This window comes from Balaenoptera acutorostrata, chromosome 16 (assembly GCF_949987535.1).
Source record: "Balaenoptera acutorostrata chromosome 16, mBalAcu1.1, whole genome shotgun sequence".
In the NCBI taxonomy this organism is placed as follows: Eukaryota; Metazoa; Chordata; class Mammalia; order Artiodactyla; family Balaenopteridae; genus Balaenoptera; species Balaenoptera acutorostrata.
The window spans coordinates 67,685,658-67,698,650 of NC_080079.1; the positions used below are offsets into that span (position 1 = coordinate 67,685,658).

The window sequence follows — 12,993 nt, forward strand, 5'->3', positions numbered from 1 at the left end:
GCCCCTATTATGCATCTTCCTCCTTCCCTCTCCCCGCTGGTAACCACTAGTTTGTTCTGTATATCTGTGAGTCTGTTTCTGTTTTGTTATATTCATTCGTTTGTTTTACATTTTAGATTGCACCTATAAGTGATAACACACAGTGTGTGTCTTTCTCTGTCAAACTTATTTCGCTAACCATAATACCCTCCAGAAGACAGTGGAACATTTTAAAGTGGTTAAAGAACTGTCAAGCCATCATTTTATATCCACTGAAAACATTGTTCAGGAATGAAGGCAAAATTAAAGTTAAGAAAATTAATCACTAGCCAGACCTGCTCAAAAAAGGAACATAAAAGGCCAAAGGAAGGGGAATGATATGAAATTAATACTTAAGATCTTCAGGAATGAAGAAAGAACACAGAAATGGTAAATATTAGGATAAATGTAAACAATAACAATAACTGTTTTTCTGCTTACATTTATTTAAGAAAGTAAAAATTAATTGCTCAAGGGTTTTCAATGTATGTTAATGAAATAAATATAACCTAAAATTCAGTAGGGCATAAGGACTTATAAAGTAGCAACATGTCTAAGTTTTAAGTGAAGTGATACAATAATAACTCTTAGTAGACCATGAAAATTTAGGTAGGCATATTATTATCTCTGGAATAAACAATAACAGCAACAACAATTATTATTATTATTATTATTATTATTATTATTCAAAGAGGTATAGCCAAAAAACCAACAGACACAAAAATCAGCCAATAGATACAAATTACAATGAGATACTAAAAAATATTTAAACAGTTCAAAAGTAGACAGAGAAATGAGAACAGGGGAACAACAACAACAACAAAATAATAAAATAGTAGACCTAAAACAATTATAACAATAATTACATGCAATACTAACAGTCTAAACTAGTGATTGGCAAACTTTCTGTTAAAGAGACAAATAGTAAATATTTTCTTCTTGAGAGCTGTATGGTCTCAGTCTCAACTACTCAACTTTACTGTTGCAGCATAAATGCAGCCATCAACAATAAGTAAATGAAAGGTCACGGCTGTGTCTGATTTAAAATTGTATTTACAAAATTAGATGGCTGGCCTGTGGGCCATTTTTTGCTGACTCCTTATATAAACACTCCAATTAAAGGATAGAGAATGTCAGAGCTGATACAACAAAGCAAATTCTTAGTGTATATTACTTAAAATATAAAAATATAGATAGAATGAAAGTAAGCAAATGGAAAATAATAATAAACCACGTAATCTTTAAACATAAGAAGGGTTGAGGAAATATATTTAGTATCAATAAAGTGGACCTCAAGACAAAGTATATTATTAGAGATAAAGAGGAATGTTTCATAATAGTGAAAGGGACATTCATCAGGAAGACATAAGAATTATAAAGGTATATGTGCCTAATACCCATTTTCAAATACATGAAGCATAAATTGACAGAACTTAAGGGAAAAATAGACAATTCCATAGTTATAGTAGTAAATTATAATGCCACCATTTAACCAATTAATGGAACATTTAGACAAAAATCAACAAACACATAAAAGATTTGAATTATCAACAACCCTTATTTTATAAATATCGAAAACTACATGCAACTAGAGAATATATATTCTTTTCCCATGTACACAGTACATTCACCAAATTAGACCCTATGCCACTCAAGAGATGTCTCAATAAATTAAAAGGTGATCAACATCATATAAGTGAATTATCTGACCATAACATGATTACAACAGAAATCAATGACAGTAAGTTATTGAAGAAAACTTCAAATATCTGGAAATTAAATAACACTTTGAAATGATTCATGGGGTTAAAACGTATGTACAACATAGTAGAAAAGTATTTTGAAATGAATGACAGGGAAAATACAGTATATCATAATTTGTGGGTTGAAGCTAAAGTCATACTTAGAGGAAAACTTATAGATTTAAATGCTTATAGTAGAAAAGAAAAGCAATCTAAAACTAATGACTTAAGATTATGCTTTAATGTAGAAGTAATTAAGAGGTAAGTAGATAAAAGAAAATAAAGATAAAATAAATCAATGAAATAGAAAACAGATGAAAAAGAAAGCCAACAGCTCATTATTTGAAGCTGTTGAGTATAAACAAAATTAACAAACCTTTCTAGCTAGCCTGATCAAGAAAAAAAGGAGAGAACACAGATCATCAAAATTAGGAATAAAAAAGGGGTTATCAGTAAAGATCCGTAAGGTCCAGATGGTTTCACAGGTAAATTCTATTAAATAGTCCAGGAAGAAATAACAAAAATAATATGCAAAGATTTTCAAAAAAACACAAACAAAAATTGAGATGGAGGAATCACTGCTCAAGTGAGGCCAGCATAATCCTAATACCAGAACCTTTTAAAAACATTATATGAAAAAGACAATTACAGAAAAACATCCTTCATGAATATGAATGCAAAAAAAATCCTTAACGAATACTAGCAAACCAAATCCAATAATATATTAAAAGGGTAATGTATTGCCACCGACTAGAAACATTAAAAAAAAAAGCATCACAAGAAAGATGTTTTTATTCCAGGAATGCAAGATTGTATTAACACTCAGAAATTAATTACTGTGATTTACTACATTAACTAAATGAAAGAAAAAGCAAGATCTTTTTTGACCCACTTCTTAGAGTATTGGAAATAAAAACAAAAATAAACAAATGAGACCTAATGAAACTTAAAAGCTTTTGCACAGCAAAGGAAACTACAAACAAGACAAAAAGACAACCCTCAGAATGGGAGAAAATATTTGCAAATGAATCAACGGACAAGGGATTAACCTCCAAAATATATAAACAGCTCATGCAGCTCAATATTAAAAAAACAAACAACCCAATCCAAAAATGGGCAGAAGACCTAAATAGAAATTTCTCCAAAGAAGACATACAGATTGGCCAAGAAGCACATGAAAAGCTGCTCAATATCACTAATTATTAGAGAAATGCAAATCAAAACTACAATGAGGTATCACCTCACACCAGTCAGAATGGCCATTATCAAAAAAATCTACAAACAACAAATGCTGGAGAGGGTGTGGAGAAAAGAGAACCCTCTTGCCCTGTTGGTGGGAATGTAAATTTATACAGCCACTATGGAGAACAGTATGGAGGTTCCTTAAAAAACTAAAAATAGAGTTACCATATGACCCAGCAATCCCACTCCTGGGCATATACCCAGAGAAAACCATAATTCAAAAAGGCACATGCACCCCAATGTTCATTGCAGCACTATTTACAATAGCCAGGTCATAGAAGCCACCTAAATGCCCATCGACAGACGAATGGATAAAGAAGATGTGGTACATATATACAATGGAATATCACCCAGCCATAAAAAGGAACGAAATTGGGTCACTTGTATAGACGTGGATGGATCTAGAGACTGTCATACAGCGTGAAGTAAGTCAGAAAGAGAAAAACAAATATCGTATATTAACGCATACATGTGGAACCTAGAAAAATGGTACAGATGAACCGGTTTGCAGGGCAGAAATTGAGACACAGATGTAGAGAACAAACGGATGGACACCAAGGGGGGAAAGCGGTGGGAGGTGGGCGTGGTGATGTGATGAACTGGGAGATTGGGATTGACATGTATACACTGATGTGTATAAAACTGATGACTAATAAATACCTGTTGTATAAATAAAAGAAATTACTGTAATTTACTACTTTAACTAAATGAAAGAGAAATGTCTTATGACTATTTCAATATATGCAGAAAAAATATCAGATTAAATTAACATTTTAGCCAATTAGGAATCAACGGAAACTTTCCTCACATGAAAAAGGATATCTGGGGAAAAAAAACTGCAACAAACATCTAACTTAATGGTATTTTAAAGCTTTCCCTTTGACATTAAGAATGAGAGTCATAAACACTAAAGTGCTATGACACTTTAATTAGCATTGTTCTAGAAGTTCTGATCAGGAATAAAAGATAAGAAAAAGAATGATATAAGAACTGGAAAGTAAGAAATAAAATTTTCATTATTTGTAGGTAATATGCCTGCATATAAAACAAATACAAAGGAATGCAAAATCAGATTATAATTAGTAGATGAATTAGCCAGGTTTCTGGATCAAAGGTCAATATAAAAAAAGCAATTGCAGAGCACAGGTTTCTGCCTGCTCTGGTGAGTCTTGGCCTGGTGGAAGGGCCTTCCCCTCCCGGCTTCCTTTTGTAGAATTACGCTCACTCTTTGCTCTCTCTGCCTTAGGCATGAGGGCACCCAGAGGTTATCTTAAGAAATACAGTCTCTCAGCTCCTTCTTGTTTAAGTGGATTTGGATTTGAATTGGAAGGTTTCTCCACTTCGGTCAGAGAGAATACGGCAGAGCAGAGGTTGTTGAAGTTAGCAGTGGTGGTGTTTGATCTACGGTCGGCTTTAGGAGCTGTGAGGCAGGATTGCTCTGCCTGCAAGTCAGTTGCAGACGCCTGTGCTCTGGACCTCAAAATATAGGCCTGAAAAAAAAAAAGAAGAAACAAAATATAGGCCTGGAACCTGCTAACCTCTGCGGCCTCGATGCCTCTGCCACCAGCTGGTGCTGGGGACGCTCCCCGTCCTCAGGCCACGTTGGCAGGGAGGACATCTCCCCAAGCCAAGGCCCTTGCTCCTCTTATTTTGGGTGGAGGCCAGAGAACAAAGCAGGATATCTAAATTCTGGGTGAGTGGGACTGGGCAGGGGGATGTCAAAAAGAAAAAAAGCAATTGCAATTCTATGAACTGGCAAAAAATTGTTAGAAATGAAATTTTCTAAAATATAATATGGACAATAGCATCGAAAATATCAACTACCCAGGAATGATCTAACAAAAAGTTGTACAAGACCTTATGCAGAAAACCAAAAAGCGTAATTGAGAAAAAAAAATGCATGCAGTCTCAAATACATATATAAATATATATAAATATATATATTTGTTTCTATGTCAGTGCGTATGTATATGTATATATGTAAATATACATATACATACTACATATATATGTATATATGTATATGTATACACATGCATACGTATCATGAATTGTATGACCCAGTATTATAGAACTGGCAAATATCCCCAGACTGATGTACAAATTTAATGCAGTGCCAATCAAAATCTTAAAAAGATATTTATTGAACTTTACAAACTAATGAGAAAGTTCATGTGGAAAAGCAAAGGGGCAAAAATAGGTTATATACTCCTACAAAAGAATATGTTCATCATTAATGCTATCCACTAAATATTTCCTTTTCTCCCCCTGCCTGAGCCAATGAGTGGCCACGTGGCTTAATTTGTCAATGAATGTGAAAGTGCCATGTGTTACTTCTGGGTGGAAGCTTTAAGAGCCAGTGTAGCCAATTTACTACACTCTCTCTACTTTCCTCTACCAAGGTAATTAATTAGCAATAAGTGCAAGAGATTGGCTGCTCTTTCAGCCTGGGTCACAGAATTAGGAGAGATCAAGTAGATTCTCTAGGCAGCCCAAAATGGACATACATAGTGATCAAGGAAAACAAAATAGAAAAATTCTGTTGTTACAGGCCTCTGCAATTTAGGGTGGTTTATCATTACTGCAGTTTAACGTAATCTATCGTGACTGAAGTATGTATAGTATTGGAAGTAGTTGCTCTTTGGGACTTAATCAAGACTTATTATAAAGCTATAGTAACTAAGACCATGTTGTACTGAATCAAGCATAAACAAATAGAGATGAAGAAATACACCTTTATTATGATCATTTGACACTAGAAAGGATTGGGGAAAATATGCTGTTTTCAGTAAATGATACCATGACAGTGAGATACATAATAAGAAAATTAAACTTGAATTCTGCTTCATACTCTACACAAACACCAATTCCATGTGGATTAGTAACTTAAATGTAAGAGGCAAAACATAAGTTTTTAGAAGATAATGTGGAAGAATATCTTCATGTGCTTGGGATAAAAACAAAACTTTTGTCATGGGAACAAAAAGCATTAAAAAAAATAAGGAATTATTGTACTACATTAAACCTACAGGCCCATTATTATGAACATACATCTATAAGAGAGTGAAAATATAATATAAGCCTCCACATGGGAAAATATATTTGCAAATTATATAACTGACACTGGGCTCATATCCAGAAGATATACACATATAAATATGTAACATACAGGGCTTCCCTTGTGGCTCAGTGGTTAAGAATCCGCCTGCCAATGCAGCGGACACGGGTTCGAGCCCTGGTGTGGGAGGATCCCACATGCCATGGAGCAGCTAGGCCTGCAAGCCACAACTACTGAGCCTGCGCTCTAGAGCCCACAAGCCACAGCTACTGAGCCCACGCACCACAACTACTGCAGCCCGCACACCTAGAGCCCGTGCTCCATAACAAGAGAAGCCACTGTAATGAGAAGCCCACGCACCGCAACGAAGAGTAGCTGCTGCTTGCCGCAACTAGAGAACGCCCGTGCACAGCAATGAAGACCCAGCACAGCCAAAAATAAAATAAATACATTTAAATATATATATATAACATACATATCTATATATAATGAATGAATACCATGTTTATACAGATATTATATATAATATGAGCAATATATGTACATATAAATATAGACATAAAATATGTCAAAAAATGGCAATGGGCAAGTGACTTAAATATGCTGTTCAAAAAGGACAAAATCCAAATGTCCTATAAACATGTAGAAAAGCTGTCTAAACTCTTTAATTATCAGGGGTCTCTAAACAGAAACAGCAAATGTATTACTTCCAGAATGGCTACAATTTAAAAGGCTGAAAATACCAAAACCTGATGAAGATGTTGAATATAAAGAATACTCATATATAGCTGGGAGTTTAAATTGGTATGGATGGGGACTTCCCTGGTGGCACAGTGGTTAAGAATCCGCCTGCCAATGCAGGGGACACGGGTTCGAGCCCTGGTCCGGGAAGATCCCACATGCCGCGGAGCAGCTAAGCCCGTGCACCACTACTGAGCCTGTGCTCTAGAGCCCGCGTGCCACAACTACTGAAGCCCGCGTGCCTAGAGCCTGTGCTCCACAGCAAGAGAAACCACCTCAATGAGAAGCTCGTGCACCGCAACGAAGAGAAGCCCCAGCTCACAGCAACTAGAGAAAGCCCGCTCGCAGCAACGAAGACCCAATGCAGCCAAAAATAAATAAATAAATAAATTTATTTAAAAAATAAAATAGCAATCTGTTTCTGATATTATGGAAAATATGAATATCACATTGCTACACTGAATTTCGAAAATAAATAAGTAAATAAATAAATAAATGGGTATGGATGGATGCTAACTTGTTTGGCATTGTCTCTTAAAGTGGAAATGCGTACACTCTATGACCCAATAATTTCACTCTCAGACATATACCCTGAAGAGATTCATGCATATAAGCATGAGGAGATATATAGAAAATGTTTATGGCAGATTACTTGTAATAGCCCCAAACTAGAAATAGAAAAGTGTTTGATAGTAGAATGGAGAAATAATTTGCTTTATATTTATATAATGGAAAAAGCTAACAAAATGAATGACATATTTACGTATGATAACCTGGATGAATCTTAGAAGTATAATATTGACTAAAGAGCCAGGCATAGAGTTGGCTGCTTTTATAAATTTCAGAAACAGATGAAACTAAGCTATAATGTTTAGAAATGCATATATATACAGTACAATTATAAAGGAAAAGAAAGATATAGGGATGTGTAAGTCATGGCAATATTTCTCTTTCTCGAATCGGGTGGTGTTGTGATGAGTTTAAAGCTACACATTCTGTTTTTATGTTTTTATTTTGTTTTATTCCACTGTATAAAGCTTAAAAGAAGAAAATATCCTACCCATTCATCTCTAATATTTTTTAATCAGTATTTAAAATTCATATCTAAATGTATTTTGTTAACTCACTATGAGAAATTATAGGATTAATTATAGAAACTATACTATAATATGTTTAATTATAAAAACAACTGCCCTCATCTTTTATGATTTCCAACTAGAAGATAATGCCTTGTTACATAAATCTTTTCCCAAACCAGTAGAAGGGCAATAGAAAACTTGGTTTATTTGGTCCTGGAAAATTTTAAATAATGAGAAGTACACAGTATATATTTTCCCTTTCCATGAAATGCAAGAAAGTTGTTGATATTATTTAACAGAATAGCTTGAGATATTTTATTAAATTTTCTTCTGATACCTTTGTATTTATTAGACTGTGAACTTTATTTATTTATTTATTTTTGGTTTTTTGGGGTTTTTTAAACATCTTTATTGGAGTATAATTGCTTTACAATGGTGTGTTAGTTTCTGCTTTATAACAAAGTGAATCAGCTATACATATACATATATCCCCATATCTCCTCCCTCTTGCATCTCCCTCCCACCCTCCCTATCCCACCCCTCCTGGTGGTCACAAAGCACCAAGCTGATCTCCCTGTGCTATGCGGCTGCTTCCCACTAGCTATCTATTTTACATTAGGTAGTATATATGTCTAGGCCACTCTCTCACTTCGTCCCAGCTTACCTCATATGGGTTTTGTGAGGAGTAAATGATCCTCTAGGCAGAGTTTCTGGAGCATACTAAGTGCTTGATACATGTTTGCTGTCATTGATATTGTTAATATCGTTGTTGGAATAAACTTCAACTCATTTTTTTCTAGTCAAAATTCTACTCAAAATTCTACTCTTTCAAGATTCTTTTTTTTTTTTAAACATCTTTATTGGAGTATAATTGCTTTACAATGGTGTGTTAGTTTCTGCTTTATAACAAAGTGAATCAGCTATACATATACATATATCCCCATATCTCCTCCCTCTTGCTTCTCCCTCCCACCCTCCTTATCCCACCCCTCTAGGTGGTCACAAAACACCGAGCTGATCTCCCTGTGCTATGCGGCTGCTTCCCACTAGCTATCTATTTTACGTTTGGTAGTGTATATATGTCCATGCCACTCTCTCACTTTGTCACAGCTTACCCTTCCCCCTCCCCATGTCCTCAAGTCCATTCTCTAGTAGGTCTGTGTCTTTATTCCCGTCTTACCACTAGGTTCTTCATGACCTTTTTTTTTTTTCCCCTTAGATTCCATATATATATGTGTTAGCATACTGTATTTGTTTTTCTCTTTCTGACTTACTTCACTCTGTATGACAGACTCTAACTCCATCCACCTCACTACAAATAACTCACTTTCGTTTCTTTTTATGGCTGAGTAATATTCCATTGTATATATGTGCCACATCTTCTTTATCCATTCATCTGTCGATGGACACTTAGGTTGCTTCCATGTCCTGGCTGTTGTAAATAGAGCTGCAGTGAACATTTTGGTACATGACTCTTTTTGAATTATGGTTTTCTCAGGGTATATGCCCAGTAGTGGGACTGCTGGGTAGTATGGTAGTTCTATTTTTAGTTTTTTAAGGAACCTCCATACTGTTCTCCATAGTGGCTGTATCAATTTACATTCCCACCAACAGTGCAAGAGTGTTCCCTTTTCTCCACACCCTCTCCAGCATTTATTGTTTCTAGATTTTTTGATGATGGCCATTCTGACCGGTGTGAGATGATATCTCATTGTAGTTTTGATTTGCATTTCTCTAATGATTAATGATGTTGAGCATTCTTTCATGTGTTTGTTGGCAATCTGTATATCTTCTTTGGAGAAATGTCTATTTAGGTCTTCTGCCCATTTTTGGATTGGGTTGTTTGTTTTTTTTGTTATTGAGCTGCATGAGCTGCTTGTAAATTTTGGAGGTTATTCCTTTGTCAGTTGCTTCATTTGCAAATATTTTCTCCCATTCTGAGGGTTGTCTTTTGGTCTTGTTTATGGTTTCCTTTGCTGTGCAAAAGCTTTTAAGTTTCATTAGGTCCCATTTGTTTATTTTTGTTTTTATCTCCATTTCTCTAGGAGCTGGGTCAAAAAGGATCTTGCTGTGATTTATGTCAAAGAGTGTTCTGCCTATGTTTTCCTCTAAGAGTTTGATATTGTCTGGTCTTACATTTAGGTCTTTAATCCATTTTGAGTTTATTTTTGTGTATGGTGTTAGGGAGTGTTCTAATTTCATGCTTTTACATGTAGCTGTCCAGTTTTCCCAGCACCACTTATTGAAGAGGCTGTCTTTTCTCCACTGTATATGCTTGCCTCCTTTATCAAAGATAAGGTGACCATATGTGTGTGGGTTTATCTCTGGCCTTTCTATCCTGTTCCATTGATCTATATTTCTGTTTTTGTGCCAGTATCATACTGTCTTGATTACTGTAGCTTTGTAGTATAGTCTGAAGTCAGGGAGCCTGATTCCTCCAGCTCCGTTTTTCTTTCTCAAGATTGCTTTGGCTATTCGGGGTCTTTTGTGTTTCCATACAAATTGTGGAATTTTTTGTTCTAGTTCTGTGAAAAATGCCAGTGGTAGTTTGATAGGGATTGCATTGAATCTGTAGATTGCTTTGGGTAGTAGAGTCATTTTCACAATGTTGATTCCTCCAATCCAAGAACATGGTATATCTCTCCATCTATTTGTATCATCTTTAATTTCTTTCATCCTTAGACTGTGGACTTTAGATTAAAAGCAAACCAAACACGATTATCCCACAGATTGAAATTGAGTGTTGACTTCATTTTTCCTGAGATGATAGCTTATTCACTAATAAGATGTGGTCATATAAGTTTAGTGTATGGAATATTCAAGAGATTTATTAGTTTGAACCTAAAATATACTACTAAAAATAAGATAGGGATTTTTTTCCCAAAAAGCAATCCCAATTTATATATATTAAAATGCTCCTCTGGCTTGGTTTTTGAATTACATACTCACAAAATCCTTGAAATAGAAAATGGGCCAAAGTGACGTTTGCAGTCTCAGCAACTCAAACCTTGCTTGAAATGATTAGTTATCCTTTTCCACACCCCTGATACAGTGTCTTCTCAAGCATTAGAAAATGCTTAACATCAAGTCTTGAGTAAAGATTTCCTACCTATACTAGAGGAGAAGGGATTTTATAGGTTAATAAGCTACATGGTACAAAGAAGGAGAAGGAAATTTACTAGGAGGTTGGTCATTTACTGGGAAGCTGGCCATCCTGTATCTTTCATGGTTAGCATATTAAAATATTTAATACCAAAAGGGACATTATAGCTGATGAAACCTTGGGTCAATTTTCTGTGTGAAGTAAATCCTAAAGTATCATTAAATCTTTTGCATTAATTTGTTTCAAGGTCTGAAGCAGTAAATAAAACTACTGATGGAGCTGATAAATAGAATAGGTTTTTCATTTAGCTCAAAAGTAGATAAAATAAAATTAAAATGCTGAAGAACAAATACATATCTCAAAAAGGTTTAGCTAAATTTTGAATAAGGATAATTCAAAAATTTTCATTGATTCCCTTATTTCACCATGAGAAGAAACTTTTTAAATCCTCTTATAGTTGCAAATTGGATGTTGTTACATGCTGCTCATAGCTTCTCTCATAATTGAAATGAGCTTGTGAGATAAACAGAGATGCTGAATAGAAATATTTTGAATAACTCTAATAGAACTTTACTCCTCCCACCTTAAGAAATGTAATTCATTTGTGGTTTTTTTTTTTTGAACAAACAAATAAATTTAAAAATAAAAAATTTCTTTTAATTCTTCTGCCAGAAATAATAGAGTAATACTTTGGTGTACATCCTTTTTAGATTATTCAGTGATAGGTAGATATCTCTACACATAAAACCAAATTGTATCACACTCCTATTGTTAATCTTTTCTTTCACTTAAGATGCTTTGAACCCTTCTCCATGTTATTAAATCTTGTCCTGCAGTGTAACTCTTCGTGGCTGTATAGTATTTCATTAAAACCTGTATTACAATTTACTTAACCAATCTCCATTTTGGTCATTTATTATGTACTATTTATTTATTAAACACTACTGTTGTGTTGTTAAGTTAAAGTTTAATATACATCTTTGATTATTACATTAGAGTACATTTCTAAAAGTGAATTGCTATTTCAAAGTCTGCACATATAAAATTTTTAAAATATACATTGCAAAATACTCTTCACACATAGAAATAGGAGTTTCTTAAATGAGTCTATAGCAGCCATTTGATAATCTGCCTCTCTTAAGCATTGTAAAGTTAGAATCCACTGAGTAACAAGGGAAAGAATAAAAAAATCCTCTCCCCTGGGATGAGCATGTGTTTTACAACCTAACAGTTCATCCATTAAAAAAAAAAAAAAAAGTCTTGACTTTGTACAATGGCAGCATCACTTTTAAGTCTTAGAATCACAGAATACTGAAGGAAACATATGTTATGGAGGAAAGATGATGACTTCTATAGAAGGACATTTTGCCTAATGATATGTTAGAATTTTTTTCATGGGTTAATAGAAGACTGAGTGAGAGGTACATTCATTGTAAAAACATTTTTATAGCATATGTAAGTAGCTTAGATACAGGGAAAAAAATTACAACTAATCAGGACTTGATAGGAAAAAAAAATTACTCGAATTCTAATATACTAACATTTTTGCAAGGGATCTGGAAGTAGAAGTACAGAATAAAAACATCAAGGAGATGCCAAATTAGTGTGATTAAATTTGAGGAAGTAGTTACACTTTTGGAAGATTGAGAAGAAATGAAAGAGATCAGATTCTTTTGTGATAAATATGCTTTAGATTTAAAAGGAAATAATTCAAGCCACCCCTGTATGATGATGAGATTTGGACAGGAAATAATAACAAGAGAAACCTGAGCATTACTGTAGATTCTCTACTGAAATTGTTGGATTGATTTTTTAACAAATGGGTTAAAAATGTTGGTAATTATGAAGATTTGTTTGAGAATAAAATCCCCAGAATGGGTTAGCATATGCCATAAACATGGAATGTAGGTCTAATTGCTATACTTTGATTAAAAAAAAATTGGATATGGAAAAGATCCAGGTAAAATTAAGGAAAATTAGAAGAAATTGTATATAAGGATCATCCATTTT

General features: G+C 34.3%; 1 protein-coding gene and 1 pseudogene across 3 annotated transcripts in view; one reads left to right on the top strand and one right to left on the bottom strand.

Moving 5' to 3' along the window:
• Positions 1-4,620, bottom strand: part of LOC103015235 (transmembrane protein 33-like) — a 61,815-nt pseudogene extending 57,195 nt beyond the window's left edge.
• The window catches only part of CTNNA3 (catenin alpha 3), a 1,789,299-nt gene that overhangs the window by 1,234,359 nt on the left and 541,947 nt on the right, over positions 1-12,993 (top strand). The window lies entirely within an intron of this gene.